The following is a 12,031-nucleotide window of genomic DNA, read 5'->3' as shown; positions in this document are numbered from 1 at the left end:
AAATGCGTAGGTTTATAGGCTATATCCTACAGAATCAGGTGATGCTCATAGCCCTTGTTAATGTATTCAAAGAATATTGACAATGTGTTGTTGTTTCACAAATAAATAAATATAACAGCATAGGCCTACTTGGCCTCCTCTTCCAAATTGATTGACAACTAATCAAGGAATGGAAGTGGTTTGGAAATTTCCCCACACATTACAATTTCTCTTATTCTCATAACACTAGCTAATACATGTAGCCTACCGATGCACTGATGTCCTCTATTCTTGCAAGCCAGAGATAAATCTGTCACAAAGGCTCAGTGCTGACAAGGCTACACATCTTAACTTTGCCATCTTGGGCACTTTATCATTGCCACACAGACAAATTCTCAGCATTTGTAAGTGCTAGGTATGCTGTACAGAATAATGGGAACAAAAACAACAGTGCAGTATATTTCCTGTCAGATGCTTTAATTCTATTGCATTTTAAATCCACAAATGTTAAATAATAAATGGAGAACAATTATTTCACAAGGATCTTCTTAAAGCCAAATGGAATCTACATTCAATTAATGCTCTTTATGTCTAACTTATATACAGTACATAGATAGATGTGGCTGAAAACACCATTTGTTCAGAACATCAACATTGTACAGAGGTAACATACTGTAGTAGGGCATAGTTAACATGTTGAAGGTAAAGGCAGCAAGGTCATGACACTAAAGACAAGGAATATATGTGTATTATATAAATTAAGTTCTAGCTAACTGTACTAATGTAGTACAGCATGTAATAAAGCATAATAATAAAGTACAGCATTAAATATACAGAAAGATATGTATCATTATCTTGCATAGGAATTCATACTACATTAGTGACATTCTGTTTTGCTATTAGCCAGGCACTGTTCCACCATATAGCTGGCCATCATCAATTTCAGTTCCGTTATTCGTTATGTTCAGTAAAGGTATAATAGTTGTTAATGTTTAACAGCTAGCTGTAAATACTGTGCAGTTGCTATAATCATATCCCTGATAAGTCACTGTACAAGACCATTGCAGGTATTGGCAGCCAATTGTTCAGCATGCGGGTTACATTTCACATATTGTCATTGCTTTAATATGATTATTTTGGTTTCACACTTAACAAGGGAAATCATTTTACCAATCTATCATTACATTCAATAACAAAATGTTAACAAATGTAAACAAAGAGAAATTCATAGTTTTGCAGAGACTGTCTAAACCATAGTTCATTGCAAATGAAAAAGACTAATTTAAAACACTATATTCATCTTTCATGAAATAAATAAATCATTTACTACTCATGGCAACGGGTATAAATGTGTCGGAAACAATCATTTGATGGTGTTAGGCACAAATAAAAGCTTTCTAATTTCACAGGCTTATGTCGACAATAACATGCTCAAAGACCATAGTTTTCCCTTTGAAGCTGGAGGAAAATAAAAAATTACGCCGGTCAGTGGACACCACATTGAAAGAACGTGGAGACTGCACATAGATATCCTTGAACTTAGAGAACATTTTGATCTCCTCATCCCACAAGTAGATCTGTGTGAAGGAGTAATCACTTCCCAGGGCCAAGTAGTGCCTGTCCTTGAATGAAAACGGCTGGAGGACCATGGCGCCACGAGAAGGCAGGGCCTGCACCTCAGTGAACTGCTTGCTGGTCCACTTGAGGACTTTGGAGTCACCGATGTAGCACGTCATGGCCAGGTAGAGCTCCTCGTCCACCCGGAAGGCTTTGACCGCCACCACGTCGTCAACATTTGGGATTTCGTTGTGCAGCTGGAACTTCTGGCTGCTCTTGTTCCACAGGTAAATGACGGGCGCCTGAGAGCGACTGGCCAAGATGAGGTGGGACTTCCCGTCTAGCTCGACGAACTCGGCGTCCGTATCTCGGAACCACTCGTGGAGGAACTGGTAGGAGTAGAAACCGGTCTCGTTCCGGTCCGTTTGGTCGTTCCACTTGTACAGAGTAGATAGGCCTGCCTTGGAGCTGTCCACAATGATGAAGTACCACTCGCCGGCTATTTGGAACACCTCAATGTCATTGGGTTTGGAGATGTTGAAGACCTCAATGGTTTGGAACTTGGTGAACTTGTTTTGCTGATCATCAAACTTGTAGATGTGGGATCCGCCAAAGAGTTGAGTCACGATTACCAAGACGTGGTTGTCAATCAGAACAGACTTGCATCCAACAACAGACTTTCCTGGAGTAATATTTAAATCATTAGTAATAGTGAAATTATGAATGAGAACAAAATGAAATAAAATATAGTCAAATTATCAAGTCCTATAAGCTCTACCACTACTCATGTGATGGAATAGCTCACTGACCCAGGCCCAGTCTGATGACCTGGAAATTATTCAGAAAAGAGCATGCTACACCATCCTAGGATGATACTCCCGTTATACTGAGGCACTTGAGATTAAATAACGACACAACTCTGCACGGATTTCGCTGTCAGCCTCCTAAAATCTCAATTCAAAGACTGGCTACCCCCTGACGAAACAGTGACAGGCAGGAACACCCGCAGCCAAAACCAACTGACTATACCAAAGTCTAGAACTGAACAGTACAAGAGGTCAACCACCCTATACTTCTGCTCATTGATTAAGGAGCCGCTTTAAGACGCAGGACATTTTTTATAAAATGTATTTACTTACACTTTTTATTTTGTTACTCTTATCTTAATATTTTGTATGCTGATGTATTTCAGTTTATATTGACTGCTATATGAGTGTAATAAAAACTTTCCCAATATACATTCACACTAGATAAGTTGTTTTAAGGTCCTGGCCAGTCAAATTTGTGATTTCTATTGAATTGTGTGTGGAACAACAAATGTAAACTGAGTGTAAAAAACATTAGGAACACCTTCCTAATATTTGCTCCAGAGTTGCGCAGCGGTCTAAGGCACTGCATCTCTGTGCAAGAGGTATCACTACAGTCTCTGGTTCAAATCCAGGCTGCATCACATCTGGCCGTGATTGGGGAGTCCCATAGGGCGTCGTCCAGGTTTGCCCGGGGTAGGCCGTCATTGTAAATAAGAATTTGTTCTTAACTGACTTGCCTGGTTAAATAAAAAAAGTTTTTACAAATGAAAAAATATTGAGTTGCACCCTCCTTTGCCGTAATTCATTGGGACCTAAATTCAATTTGTAGGGGCATGGACTACAAGGTGTCGAAAGCATTCCACAGGGAAGCTGGCGCATGTTGACTCCAATGCCTCCCATAGTTGTGTCAAGTTGGCTGGATGTCCTTTGGGTGGTGAACCATTCTTGATACACACGGGAAACTGTTGAGTGTGAAAAACCCAGCAGCGTTGCAGTTCTTGGTACACTCAAACCGGGGTGCCTTGCACCTACTACAATACCCCTTTCAAAGGCACTTAAATATTTTGTCTTGCCCATTTACCCTCTGAATGGTACACATACACAATCCATGTCTCAATTGTGTCAAGACTTAACAATCTTCTTTAACTTGTCTCCTCCCCTTCATCTACACTAATTGACGTGGATTTAACAGGTGATATCAATAAGGGATCATAGATTTCACCTGGATTCACCTGGTCAGTCTATGTCATGGAAAGAGCATGGAAATGTTTTGTAAACTCAGTGTATGGTACAACTGAAAAACAAAAAAAATGGACGGTGAGATTTCTAGTATATTTAACTAAACAACAAGGATAGGCCTACAATCAATAAACGTTTCTTTTCTTTTTTAAACAAACATGAAAATAAATCAAACCTGTGATGTTATCGAAAGGCCTGAAATTCATTTCAATGTGGTCCCATTCCATGACCACACAGCTGTTGTAAATTGGGGTCAGCCATCGCCACATAAATGTCCTCCTTATGGGAGAAAATGTCAGCCGACAAAGCCTGGGTTGGAATGGACTGATGGCGGACAAAGTCTGTGGGGCAGAAAAGGAACACAACATGATGAACACAACACAAAAATGTGTACAGAGGAGACCCTGATATCCACACAAGGCCACAATAATCTGGCAACTCTCTAATTAAGCTACAACAAATTAGTAATTAAATATAACTTGAATTTTAAGAATTAAAGCCCCCATTGTCCATATTGGTAATTTAAAAAAATATTTTACCTTTATTTAACTAGGCAAGTCAGTTAAGAACAAATTCTTATTTTCTATTCAGCCTATGAACAGTGGGTTAACTGCCTATTCGGGGGCAGAACAACAGATTTGTACCTTTTCAGCTCGGGGATTTGAACTTGCAACCTTTCGGTTACTAGTCCAACACTCTAACCACTAGTCTACCCTGCCGCCCAGGTTAATTATTCAACAGCAAAGTACTGATGATGTCCAATACATTATTACAGAAAGTAAAATGTATTTTACCATGTAAGAGTTAAAAAGGTATTTGTGTTGTTACAAGAAATCTGATCAACTGCTGAACAGACAACACATATGGTGTGAAAGGACTGTGTGTCATGAAACCTTTGTGTATCACAATATGTAAATCAAACATGGTTCATAGTATGTAGAGCTACTACAGTATATGTGTAGTATTATTACAGTATCACACAGATGGCAAGTGTGCCTATAAATAAAATGCATAACTGTATATTTGATTCCCCCTCAACACACACACCAAAATTATAATTCTTAAAAGGAGAAATAATATCCATTTGTTGGGTGTGTTTGTTGAGTGTGGAGGTGCGCTGGTTAAATTACCCGTGGAGATACACTCGTCTGGCGGGATTGGAAGGTCGTTCAGGCGTTTGCCCTTCATTTCTATGGGACCTGCGCAGTTGACATCCGATACGGTAGCGTTGGTGTTTTTCAGCCACATCATCAGCCACTTGTTCTCGCAGTCACACTGAAATATGTTGCCTCTCAAATCCCTAACATGTGACAGAGGATGGATGCAGTAACATAAACGAATCCACCAAAAGATAGAATGTGATTACTTAGTAAAAGGCAAAGCTTAGGGTATTCAGAGTTAAAATAATGGGGGACATGTATACCATCCATTATCCTCACACTGCAAGAAAATAATGTCTGGACTCTAGGGGCTAGTTTCCTGGACACCAATTAAAGGGATAGTTTGGGATTGTGGCAATGAAGCCCTTTATCTACTTCCCTAAAATCAGATTAAACCTAACTCTAACACTTTTTTCAAAATAACCCCTAGTCCCTTTCCTTAGCCCCTTGTGGGTTTTCAGATTTGATGAAACATCATGTTGATTTCACCTATCCAATCTCTCTTCAGATGGACCTAGGGGAAAGGGGCTGAAGGTTGTCTCTGGACCAGGCGTAACATCCCATACACCTTTTCAAATGCCAAAACAACAACACATTACGGGCAAAATTTTGCATGAGCAATTGGCAGTTATGCACAACATTAAATAACATTTTCAAATTATATTGCACTGCATATTATAAATGTGGAGCTCTACAATGTTTTTCACAGATCTGTGCTCTGTTCTGTGACAAAAATGGCGCCCTATATGCATGCGGGACTAAGCTTGTCCCTAGTAACAATTTTGTGCACCATTTCTAAATCACTGTCTAGCCAGTGTACGGTACAAACCTACTAAAAACAAAACATTGAGGTATATACACAAATTGACCATTAACTCTTTAAGCACAAGCAGCATTCTGACTGAACTAGCTGAGTATAACAACCATTTCCTGTTAATCTCATTAAAAGCCTAATAAGAGCGGGTTGCCAACTGTCAATTAGAGATGTTTGGTGCAGTGTCAGTGCTGCCTCATAGAAACCTGTGGTCCTATAAGTGATTGCTAGCTGGGTTTCTTACTCACAGCTCTAGCAGGGAGTCAAGATCGTGGAAGAGATCCCTTGGCAAAGCCCTCATGTTGTTGTTAGCCAGCGACCTGCGAGAGACAGTGCGGCAGGAGACGGTGAGAAAAATAATGTGTCATCATGGAGAGAGATTCTTGGGTGGAGGATTGAGATGATAAAGATAGTAGAGAATAGAAATTATAGAAATGGTAGAGACAATAGAAATGGTAGATATAAGAGATTGATAGATCTGATAGAAATGACAGAGGTGGTACAGAGAGATGATCAGGGAGAGTGAAATGATAGCGCCGATAGAAATGATTGAAAAATGGAAGAGTTGGTAGAAATAGTACAGATGATAGACATGATAGAAAATAGAGATGGTAGAGATTATAAAGATGGAATAGAATAGAGATCGAGAGACAATAAAGATGGAAGAGATGGCAGAGACAGGGTCTGTCTGAGTTTAGTGAGGTTTGGACGGGGGGGTTGGGGGGTCAGCAAAAAGTTGATCTATAAACATATAGGCTGAATCTCAAACCAAACACTTGAGTACTTCGAGCACTTACAAGTCAATTGAGTCAATCTAAAAATGCTAGTCTTGAGTCATTGATGGCTCCACTGCGCCCTTTGGAAGCCTCTTTATTGAGTGGGCATCCAACGCCGATTCTTTTTTTTGTTGCAACTTTCTCACTGTCTATCCGAGTATGCGTCTGTGTCTTCCCCAGGTTCTCAGTACCCATGTTTCATAGCATGTGAGTCATGGTACAAGACAGATCGCAGGAGGCGATTCTCGCAAATGGATTTAGAATTTTTGAATATTGCTAAGTGGCAATTGGGACATGGAGTGCGCATTGTCCCAATGCTCATTTTGGCCAAAACACGAATGATCACTATCGAACACAACACCACTCAATAAAGGACTTAGTGGCCAAGTGTTTGGTTGGAGATTCAGCCATAGCCTATTAGCTATAGAATAAGTCGCAACACATTAACTCACATTAACTCAGCACCAGGATTCAAAACGATAATTGAATGCGTACAAAGGAATTTGTAAGCAGAAAAAGTATTTTATGAACAAAAAGTAAACAAATCATTTTTGGGGGGTTGCAGTTTTACAGATAATTTCCTACAATTCTAAATATTTTGTCATGGGATGGGGATAATTTTTTGCAGTTTTAAAGCACCTTTTCTGCAATTCTACACATTTTGTCATGACTTATGCCATGCTAATATGATATCTGAGTGGAAGTGACTAACAAAATCAACGGGGGCCCCCTGGAAGTCAGGGCCCTGGGCCGGGTCGGGAATTCGGCCATGATTACTGCAATTTTATATAGCTGGATAGACTAACTAGACTAATTTACCAATCAAAAATGTTTTAACTGACTTGGGCTAATTGAGTGACTGTCTGTGAGTGACATATAACAAAAGAAAAACCAATTCACAACTAAGTTTCAAAATTGCACCTTGTGTATTCTACTATTCTAACTCTCAACAGTAAGTTGAGACCTTGACTGAGGTCCTAAAAAATCTCTCTATATATACACTACCGTTCAAAAGTTTGGGGTCACTTAGAAATGTGCTTGTTTTTGAAAGAAAAGCACATTTTTTGTCCATTAAAATAACATAAAATTGATCAGAAATACGGTGTAGACATTGTTAATGTTGTAAATGACTATTGTGGCTGGAAAAGGCTGATTTTATTTATGGAATATCTACATAGGCGTACAGAGGCCCAGAGGCCAGAAAATGGCCAGAAACAAAGACCTTTCTTCTGAAACTCGTCAGTCTATTCTTGTTCTGAGGAACGAAGGCTATTCCATACGAGAAATTGCCAAGAAACTGAAGATCTCATACAACGCTATGTACTACTCCCATCACAGAACAGAGCAGACTGGCTCTAACCAGAATAGAAAGAGGAGTGCGAGGCCCCGGTGCACAACTGAGCAAGAGGACAAGTACATTAGAGAAACAGACGCCTCACAAGTCCTCAAATGGCAGCTTCATTAAATAGTACCCACAAAACACCAGTCTGAACGTCAACAGTGAGGAGGCGACTCCGGGATGCTGGCCTTCTAGGCAGAGTTGCAAAGAAAAGGCCATATCTCAGACTGGCCAATAAAAAGAAAATATTAAGATGGGCAAAAGAACACAGACACTGGACAGAGGAACTCTGCCTAGAAGGCCAGCATCCCGGAGTCGCCTCTTCACTGTTGACGTTGAGACTGGTGTTTTGCGGGTACTATTTCATGAAGCTGCCAGTTGAGGACTTTCACGCACTTATCAAGATAATACGTGGTTATCCCTACTGCCTCTGATCTGACAGGCTCACTAAACACAAATGCATAATTTGTAGATTATGTCTGAGTGTTGTAGTGTACCCAGGCAGGGTGCCGTCTGCTTTGCTTAATATAAGGAATTTGAAATGATTTACACTTTTCATACATAAGTATATTTTATCAATTACATTTACATTTACAATTATATTTAGCACCAAATACTTTTAGACTTTTACTCAAGTAGTATTTAACTTTTACTTGAGTAACTTTCACTTTTACTTGAGTAACTTTCCATTAAGGTATCGATACTTTTAATCAAGTATGACAATTTGGTACTTTTTCCACCACTGGTCTTTGTGAGACGCAGAGCAGGTGAATGGATGATCTCCCCATGTGTGGTTCCCACCGTGAAGCATGGAGGAGGAGTTGTGATGGGGGTGCTTTGCTGGTGACACTGTCACTGATTTATTTAGTATTCAAGGCACACTTAACCAGCATGGCTACCACAGCTACCACAGCGTTCTGCAGCGATATGCCATCCCATCTGGTTTGCGCTTAGTGGGACTATCATTTATTTTTCAACAGGACAATGACCCAACACACCTCCAGGCTGTGTAAGGGCTATTTGACCAAGAAGGAGAATGATGGAGTGCTGCATCGGATGACATGGCCTTCACAATCACCCGACCTCAACCCAATTGAGATGATTTGGGATGAGTTGGACCACAGAGTGAAGGAACAGCGGCCAACAAGTACTCAGCATATGTGGGAACTCCTTCAAGATTGTTTGAAATTAATTCCAGGTGAATTTGGTTGAGAGAATGCCAAGCGTGTGCAAAGCTGTCATCAAGGCAAAGGGTGGCTACCCTGAATAATCTAAAATATTCAATATATGTTTATTTGTTGAACACTTTTTTGGTTACTACATGATTCCATATGTGTTATTTCATTGTTTTGATGTCTTCACTATTATTATACAATGTAGAAAATAGTAGAAATAAAGAAAAACCCTTGAATGAGTAGGTGTGTCCAAACTTTTGACTGGTACTGTATATTTTTTAAATTCTAAACAATTACAGAGGTCCGGACCTTGGTGTCTTCATATGCAGTTACAGCCCTGGGTAGAATAGAGATGGTACAAATGGCATCAGCAGACTTACAAATGAGTCACGTCTCGGAGACCTCTGAGGGCATTTTTGGCGATGGTCTCAATCTTGTTGCCTTCTATGAATCTGTTAATCACAAATGTAATAAATTAAGGGAGTAATGATGTTACTCTAGCTGTCTTTTGAGCTTGTTATTCACTTTTAAAAACATCAAGTTACTTATTTTACTAAAGCTAACAACTTTTGGTTTTATATGACACAAATTAAGAAAAAATTATGGCGAATTACAGGTATCACATTACACTAGTGCTCCATAGGCCACCTTAAAATGTGTTTAGACATTGAAGATTAATTCAGATGTTTGTTAATCATACAGTCTCTGCAAAAACAGTTGACTGAGGAGAGGAAGCCAAATTAGTTTGAACCAAATACTCACAAATATTCAAGATGAGGAAGGCCATAGAATGCATCATCTTTGATGGTGGTCAATGAATTTGAATTGAGAAGCCTGAGAAAATAAGAAAAACATGATACTTTTTGGGTCATACTAGCCAAAATTCCATAGCATATTCCACTTTTAACATTTGGATGGCAAATGTTACACGTATTAAAGATGAAAAGAAAAAAAGATTAGCAGCATGGATGCAGTGAGTTGTGTGCGTGTTAGGGCTTGCATTCGTACTCGCCCAAGTGTGTGTGTGGTTTCAAGTGAAGAATTGAAATGATTACTGTAGTAATCATTTTCATGGCTACATCATAATATCTAGTCATTTAGTGAGTGACGGACCATTTAGTGAGTGACGGACCTTCGATCTGCAAGACACAATGACCAAACAGACTATCGAAGGCATTGAAATACTGTTCATAAATAAGGCAGTTCAGTCTGACACGACTCCCTGCATGTGTCTCTGTCTGATATAGTAATCATTTATGCCATTTAACAGAAAGCGACTTAGTCATGCATACATCCATTGTACGTTTGGGTAGCACCAGGAATTCAAAACATAGCCCTGATTTAGCAAGCGTCATGCTCTATCAACTAAGCCATACAGGACCACAGCCTCATCAGAATTGCATTTACATTTAGTGGTGTAGGCCTGCATTGCTGCATCCATGTATAGGTTACTATAAAAACACAATATTCTTAGGTACTTGCTGAAAATGTAAATTATGTGGCTACGTACAGCAACTGCAGAGATGGCATGAGGGAGAACATGGCCTCTGTGATTTCTGCGAGGGATCCATTTACTATGCTCCTGGTGGAAGATCGACATAATATTGACAATATGAAACCAGCATTAACCTATTAATATGCTTCAGTTGACTAAATAGTCTGTAACGAGGAAATCATTGACACAAAAAAAGTGGGTTAGGCTACATTTGTAACACTGAAGTCATTACAAACTTCATGTCATTACACAATTCATGCTTGCACGTTTTCCAACATTCCATGTGATAGGCCAACTGTATTTTCCTTTCAACTATGTGTGATGATGAATACATTGAGGACAATACTCACAGTGAGTTGATGTCATTCGGCATAGTCCGTGGTACACTTGAGGTCCCGACACAAATAATGGTCTCCCTGGAGCACGAGCATCCCGAAGGGCATCGAAAAACCTTTTTAGGTGCAGCTAGACTGGCTTGACCGAGACACAGTATAATCAAATTTATCCATAACCAATGCTTCGAGGCTAACATTTTTTTTTTTAAATGTATGACAATGGCAGAGTGACTTCGATGCAATCCACCTCTATCTCACCGCTCCGTGCCTTGACTACAGCAATGGACAGAAGAACACCTGACATAAGCAGATTCTGCTGCAGATGCTTTCCGCTAGGCTTCCTAATTTCGCATCCAACGCTATTCAGGAAGATTTCCGGGATTCCAGGCAAGCTACGGTCGATTAAAATATTTTTTAAATGTTGATGATAATATCAGTAGTTAGCCTTCTTTCAAAGCTCCAATAGGTGAGAAACGTGGCCCATATGTGCGACAGACTAGTGATTTTTGAAGTCTTGACATGTGCAGCGGAGAAAGGAGAGTTTTTTTTGTTTGAAAATAGGATTGTAGTGTAGTTATGTTCTCAAATAAATTGTCCCCTTTTTCCCCCAACACATAAACCCACGTGTCCGCCATGGCAATATCTGCTTTTTGTCGGGATACATTTCTCCTTTATAAATAGGCTAAATAGGATACTGTCCGCAATTATGTTACAGCTTCATGTTTAAACTAAACAATTTGTGACCTCTCTTGAATGATTTAGTACATGTCTCGTGATCTCCAATATCTCGCCCTTAAATATTTGTTTTGTCTGATGCCTGATTACAACTAAATTCATGGGCCATCCTAGTTGTTCAGGATATGGTTGATTTACAGGTGTAGGATTTTAATTTGACCAATAAGCCTATTGTCGCAGAAAAATAAACCTACAGCAGGCCTAACAGGATTTGAAAGTTTAGTCTATAATGTTGCATGAATCTATTATTTGTCCAAAATTATGCTTAATGAAAAGTGCAATAGCCTGCTAATATAACCGTTGTTATTGCGTGTTTTCAGTGAATTTGTGTAAATCATGAAGCTCATATGCACTTTATTTAATTTTTACTTTAGTGTATTTAGTAAATATTTTCTTAACTCTATTTCTTGAACCACATTGTTGTTTAATTAAGGGTTTGTAGGAAAACATTTCATGGTAAAAGGTCTACTACACCTGTTTTATTCGGGACATTGGACAAATAACATTTGATTTGATTTTCCTGCAGTGCAGAAAAAATCCCAGCAACAAAAGAGTGATCACATTAAGATCCTACACCAGTACAGACGACAAGGAAGGATAACTACAGGAGAGACAGAT

General features: G+C 39.4%; 1 pseudogene; it reads right to left on the bottom strand.

Annotated features, from left to right (window-relative positions):
* Window positions 1–447: 447 nt before the first annotated feature.
* On the bottom strand, window positions 448–11,386 carry LOC112231659 (annotated as a pseudogene).
* Window positions 11,387–12,031: the final 645 nt, after the last annotated feature.

Source organism: Oncorhynchus tshawytscha, linkage group LG34 (assembly GCF_018296145.1).
Source record: "Oncorhynchus tshawytscha isolate Ot180627B linkage group LG34, Otsh_v2.0, whole genome shotgun sequence".
Classification (NCBI taxonomy): Eukaryota; Metazoa; Chordata; class Actinopteri; order Salmoniformes; family Salmonidae; genus Oncorhynchus; species Oncorhynchus tshawytscha.
Note: the sequence above shows the minus strand (reverse complement) of the source record. Positions and strands in the feature narration are given on the sequence as shown.